Genomic DNA, 6,545 nt, shown 5'->3' on the forward strand with positions numbered 1-6,545 from the left:
CTTCCTTGATCTCAACCCTGGCCTCTGTCTGTGAAGTGGTACATATCTATAATTGCAGATACTTAGAAGGCAGGAAAGTCATAAGTTCTGGGTCAGCCTGGGCTATGTAGGACGTTCAAGGCATCTCAAAGAGAATAAAATGGTTCTGGACACTTGCATCTTGAGATCAGGCCTCCAGCTCAAGCCCACATCCCTGACACCAAAGCTGATGAACTTCCCCTGCACGAGTCTTGCTGGAGAAAGCTACTGCACAGCCCTTACCAAACTGAGAACTAGCCCCGTCGAAGGACCAAACCCTCCACGGGATGCCAATCTTTCTGCGGACTTCCTTTTCTGCATAGAGTGGCTCCTTTTGGTTTGTTTGGGTTTTGTTGTTGTGTCTGTCTGTTTGTTTTTCAAGGCAGGGTTTCTCTGTGTAGCCCTGGCTGTCCCAGAACTGGTTCTGTAGACCAGGCTAGCCTCAGACTTAGAAATCCCCCTGCCTCTGCCTCCTGAGTGCTGGAATTTAAAGGTATGTGCCACTACTTTAGAAGCTTTCGCTTCTGGTTCTTTTAAGCTTCCAAGTCTACAGTTTTCTCCTACCACAGTAGAGCACCAGTACTGCATGAATCTTGGTCTCTTACTCCACATGGGCGAGTGGGCCCTGCTACAAATCAGGAGACCTATGACTTGTCACTGTGGGAAAGGGAGACCCCAGTCCTCTTTTGGGCTGCTGTGGGCTTCTCTTTAGCTGCTCTGTGATACTGTGTACCTAGGACACAAGTGCTCTTTGGGTGGCTATGACCCAGCCCTGCCAGAAAGTAGCCTTGTGTTTACCCAGGGCCTGGGGTGCCAGTGTGGATCGTGGCTATAACCTTACTATGAACCAAACTTGTCCTGGGACTTCGGCTGCTGAAATAGAGCAGGCGTGGGCGTATGCCTGGCATCCACAGCCCACACCTAGAAGGGGCACTCCAGGGTGGGCGGGGTCTGCTGTGCCCAGCTTTTCTGGAATCATGGGATTTCTGCCCCTTTGGTAGGAATGGGACCCCTCTTGCCAGGACCAAGGGGAGCAACTTGGAAACTGGCCTGCTTCCCCTCTGCACAGCAGGGGAGGGACTACTCTTGTTTTCTGAGAGGGAGCTGGGAAGGTGGTCCAGCTGGCGCTCCCAGCTGCAGACAGAAAGCAGTCGCCTGAGCCTGGAGCCAGCTCCAGCGTGATTCTGTGTCCACTCTGCCCTCCAGTCAGAAGCAGCCAGCCAGTTTCCCAGAATCCCCGAGTCACTGGGAAGTGCTGCTTCCAAGCTCTGGAACTGGGGAACACTCCCAGCTGAGGCCCCAAGAGAACAGTAGTCTGAGAAAGCCCTGGGCCCCAAGACAAGGAGATGCCCCAGGGGCTGCTGGGAGGACCCCAGAGAAAACTGCCAGAGGATGAACTGATTTGATAAACTATCCCTCCTCCAATGGCTGTGGAGTCTCTGTGTAGACCCTGCTAGACCCAGGCCTGGCCCTGACTGAGTAAGCCTGTAGCCTCAGACAGTGCCCTTCCTTGCCATCACTGTATGAGTGCAGGCTCTCTGGCCAGTGTGTGACCGACCATGAAGTCTCTTGTTTTGGGGCCCTGTGGCTGTGGCATGTAAGTACCAGTGTCTCTAGCTAGCCTCTGGGGACAGGCCCCATGTCACCAAGGGCTCGGGCAGGTGCGTGGGCTGGAAGGGGACCCTGGTGGTGCTGGTTGGGGATTATGAAGGTAGGAGAGTCCTGGCTGGCTTCGGAGCTCTGGGTCCATGTGTCCGCGGAGGAGGCCGCGGGGCGGACCGCTTGCGTCAGCGTCAGCCTTGAGCGGCCATCAATAGCGCGCGGTTAATTAATTTGATGGGAACAGCAGGGACCGCCGTTTGCATTTAGTGAAGTTCCAGGAACTTCCAACCCCATCTTCATAATTGGCCTCATAAATTGTAAGAAAGAGAGAGATCAGCAAAGCGGGAGGGAGGAGGGGCCGCCCGTCCGTCCTTATTTAATTTTATTGCTGAAATTCATCTTTTTAGCCTCCTCCGCCTGAATCGGCTCTCCCTGCCGGATTTGCCTAATCATGATAAATTAATATTCATTTCCCCACCTCTTACCCGGCTCCGCGCTTGGATGTAACTGGGAGGGTCTCCTTCCAGCCCCTCTGCCTTGGTTGGGAGATGACCCCCAAAGTGTACTGCCCTGAAATTGGCCCTTGGGGAGAACAGGAGGGAGCCTGGGATAAAGATAGGGTCGTGTTCCTCTGGGGGGGGGGGGTGCTCCCAAGATTGATAGGAACTCACAGGCCTCAGGAAAGCTGACATTAACTACAAGTGCCCAGCCAGGGCGAGAAGGCTGCTAGAGACCTGGGGGCTGGGCCACACGGGCAGACAGGGTAAGTTGAGGAGTTGGCACTGGAACAGAGTCAGTCACCCACTGTCCTCCCTCAGCTAGAGATGAGCCGCCTTGCTCGGTCTGAGGGTTCCTGTGGGTACCACGGGTCTCTGACCACTCTCTCACTACAATTATCAGGGTGGCTGGAAACAACAGGCTGGCACTTGTGCTGAGCTATGATGTGCAGGGCTGGCTGGGCCGAACTGAGCTGTGCTGTGCTGTGTGTGCTGTGCTGTGTGTGCTGTGCTGTGTGTGCTGTGCTGTGTGTGCTGTGCTGTGTGTGCTGTGCTGTGTGTGCTGTGCTGAGCTATGATGTGCAGGGCTGGCTGGGCCGAACTGTGCTGTGCTGTGCTGTGTGTGCTGTGCTGGTCTGTGCTGTGCTGTGTGTGCTGTGTGTGCTGTGCTGTGTGTGCTGTGCTGGTCTGTGCTGTGCTGTGTGTGCTGTGCTGTGTGTGCTGTGCTGTGTGTGCTGTGTGTGCTGTGCTGTGCTGTGCTGGTCTGTGCTGTGCTGAGCTATGATGTGCAGAGCTGACTGGGCTGAACTGTGCTGTGCTGTGCTGTGTGTGCTGTGCTGAGCTATGCTGAGCTGTGCTGTGCTGTGCTGTGCTGTGTGTGCTGTGCTGGTCTCTGCTGGTCTGTGCTGTGCTGTGTGTGCTGTGCTGTGCTGAGCTGAGCTGTGCTGTGCTGTGTTGAGCTGAGCTGAGCTGAGCTGTGCTGAGCTGTGCTGTGCTGTGCTGTGCTGAGCTGTGCTGTGCTGTGCTGTGTGTGCTGTGCTGGTCTCTGCTGGTCTGTGCTGTGCTGTGCTGTGCTGTGTGTGCTGAGCTGTGCTGTGCTGTGCTGTGCTGTGCTGAGCTGTGCTGAGCTGAGCTGTGCTGTGCTGTGCTGTGCTGTGCTGTGCTGAGCTGTGCTGTGCTGTGCTGTGCTGTGCTGAGCTGTGCTGTGCTGTGCTGAGCTGTGCTGTGCTGTGCTGTGCTGTGCTGTGCTGTGCTGTGCTGTGCTGTGCTGTGCTGAGCTGTGCTGTGCTGTGCTGTGCTGTGCTGTGCTGTGCTGTGCTGAGCTGTGCTGTGCTGAGCTGTGCTGTGCTGTGCTGTGCTGAGCTGTGCTGTGCTGTGCTGAGCTGTGCTGTGCTGTGCTGTGCTGTGCTGTGTTGTGCTGAGTTGTGCTGTGCTGTGCTGTGCTGTGTTGAACTGTGCTGTGCTGTGCTGTGCTGTGCTGTGCTGTGCTGTGCTGTGTTGAGCTGAGCTGAGCTGTGCTGAGCTGTGTTGTGTTGAGCTGAGCTGAGCTGTGCTGAGCTGGTCTGTGCTGAGCTGTGCTGAGCTGTGCTAAGCTGTGCTGTGCTGAGCTGTGCTGTGCTGAGCTGTGCTGTGCTGTGCTGTGCTGTGCTGTGCTGTGCTGTGCTGAGCTGTGCTGTGCTGTGCTGTGCTGAGCTGTGCTGTGCTGAGCTGTGCTGTGCTGTGCTGTGCTGAGCTGTGCTGTGCTGTGCTGTGCTGTGCTGTGCTGTGCTGAGCTGTGCTGTGCTGTGCTGTGCTGTGCTGTGCTGTGCTGTGCTGTGCTGTGTTGAGCTGAGCTGTGCTGTGCTGTGCTGTGTGTGCTGTGCTGTGCTGTGCTGGTCTGTGCTGTGCTGAGCTATGATGTGCAGAGCTGCCTGGGCTGAACTGTGCTGTGCTGGTCTGTGCTGTGCTGTGCTGTGTGTGCTGTGCTGTGCTGGTCTGTGCTGTGCTGTGTGTGCTGTGCTGAGCTGTGCTGAGCTGTGCTGTGCTGTGCTGTGCTGTGCTGTGCTGTGCTGTGTGTGCTGTGCTGGTCTCTGCTGGTCTGTGCTGTGCTGTGTGTGCTGTGCTGTGCTGAGCTGAGCTGTGCTGTGCTGTGTTGAGCTGAGCTGAGCTGAGCTGTGCTGAGCTGTGCTGTGCTGTGCTGTGCTGTGTTGTGCTGAGTTGTGCTGTGCTGTGCTGTGCTGTGCTGTGCTGAGCTGTGCTGTGCTGTGCTGGTCTCTGCTGGTCTGTGCTGTGCTGTGCTGTGCTGTGTGTGCTGAGCTGTGCTGTGCTGTGCTGTGCTGAGCTGTGCTGAGCTGTGCTGAGCTGTGCTGTGCTGTGCTGTGCTGTGCTGTGCTGTGCTGTGCTGTGTGTGCTGAGCTGTGCTGTGCTGTGCTGTGCTGAGCTGTGCTGTGCTGTGCTGTGCTGTGCTGAGCTGTGCTGTGCTGTGCTGTGCTGTGCTGTGCTGTGCTGTGCTGTGCTGAGCTGAGCTGTGCTGTGCTGTGCTGTGCTGAGCTGTGCTGTGCTGAGCTGTGCTGTGCTGTGCTGTGCTGAGCTGTGCTGTGCTGTGCTGTGCTGTGCTGAGCTGTGCTGTGCTGTGCTGTGTTGTGCTGAGTTGTGCTGTGCTGTGCTGTGCTGTGCTGTGCTGTGTTGAGCTGTGCTGTGCTGTGCTGTGCTGTGTTGAGCTGAGCTGAGCTATGCTGAGCTGTGCTGAGCTGTGTTGTGTTGAGCTGAGCTGAGCTGTGCTGAGCTGGTCTGTGCTGAGCTGTGCTGAGCTGTGCTGAGCTGTGCTAAGCTGTGTTGTGCTGAGCTGTGCTGTGCTGAGCTGTGCTGAGCTGAGCTGTGCTGTGCTGTGCTGTGCTGTGCTGTGCTGTGCTGAGCTGTGCTGTGCTGAGCTGTGCTGTGCTGTGCTGAGCTGTGCTGTGCTGAGCTGTGCTGTGCTGTGCTGTGCTGTGCTGTGCTGTGTGTGCTGTGCTGTGCTGTGCTGTGCTGTGCTGGTCTGTGCTGTGCTGTGCTGTGTGTGCTGTGTTGAGCTGAGCTGTGCTGTGCTGAGCTGGTCTGTGCTGTGCTGTGTGTGCTGTGCTGTGCTGAGCTGGTCTGTGCTGTGCTGTGTGTGCTGTGCTGTGCTGAGCTGGTCTGTGCTGTGCTGTGCTGTGCTGTGCTGAGCTGTGCTATACAGCCATCCAGCTCCCGCTCAGCCTCAGTTAGGGCTGCCACATGGAGGCTGACTGGAATGTTGCTGCACCCTACACCATCTTGCACCCTTTTTGTGGACGAACCAGTCTAAAGGATCACAATTCCCTCAGCTGCTCAAATCCTCTTCTGTAAGACACTCGGTTTGTCCGTTTCATCCAGCCTCATTTACAAGGGAGGAAACTGAAGATCAGACATGAGCAGTGACTGGTCCAGTGCCCGACAGATCAGGCGGGCTGGAACTAGGAATAGAAGGATGTGGCTACCTGAGAGGCTGAGGAACCTGGGGACCTGGCCCTTTGAGAGTGGGTGGGACATCCCGCTCTAGGGCGTGAGCCCTGAGGCTATGCTTTTCATAAAATGATTCTATTTTTATGTGCATGTGTGAGCCGCTGTGTGGGTGCTGGGAATTGAACCTGGATCCCCTGGAAGAATAACCTGTGCTCTTAACCGCTGAGCCATCTCTCCAGCCCATGGGGTTATGTTTTATGGCGTAGCAAAGGGGACATTATCTAACCACACAAGCCCTTCAAAAGGAGAGCTGGCTCTGGTTGGTGGCAGATAGCTCTGAAGCATGAGCAGGACCTGGGGTGGGGGGTGGGGGGGAGCTCAGGGAGCAGTGGTGCTGACGCAAGAAGCAGTCCCGCGACCATCAGGAATGGATGTGTGCGGCCAGCCACAAACGTGAGCATGCAAGGACTTTTTCTTTAGAGCCCTACTGGGATCCCAGGCTAACCAGTGCTCTCAGTTCAGGCTGTGGGGTCCTAGGCAGCGAGCTCAGCTGAGTGTCTGCCCTGCACCCACGGCTGTTGGAAGGAGATGAGAGTGTGGGCCTAGCAGTTAGAGGAGATGCACAAAGCCTTTGGAAGCCCCTGTAAGGTTGAAGCTGGGGCGGGTGTGGGGACTCTGTTAACACAGCTCCCCTCCCTCCGGATTTCCCAGGGCAACAACTGCTCCCAGTTTCCAGACTTTTCGGCCTCCTCTGTTGCTTTTCATGGAATCAAATCCTTGCAAGCATTTCAGCATGTGACCTGTGCATTTGTGGAGCCTGGAACCTGGATTGAGTTACTCTGAGTTACACCCGCGCCGACGGTTCCTACAGAAACTTCCAGCACAAGGGCATGAGCCGCAGAGCGAGCGGTCTGACTGTGTGGCAACCTTCCCAACAAAGTGTGTCTCTCCTTCCCAAAATGGCATTTCAAAAATGTATTCATGGGACCA

The sequence above is a fragment of the Apodemus sylvaticus genome, chromosome 1, assembly GCF_947179515.1.
Source record: "Apodemus sylvaticus chromosome 1, mApoSyl1.1, whole genome shotgun sequence".
In the NCBI taxonomy this organism is placed as follows: Eukaryota; Metazoa; Chordata; class Mammalia; order Rodentia; family Muridae; genus Apodemus; species Apodemus sylvaticus.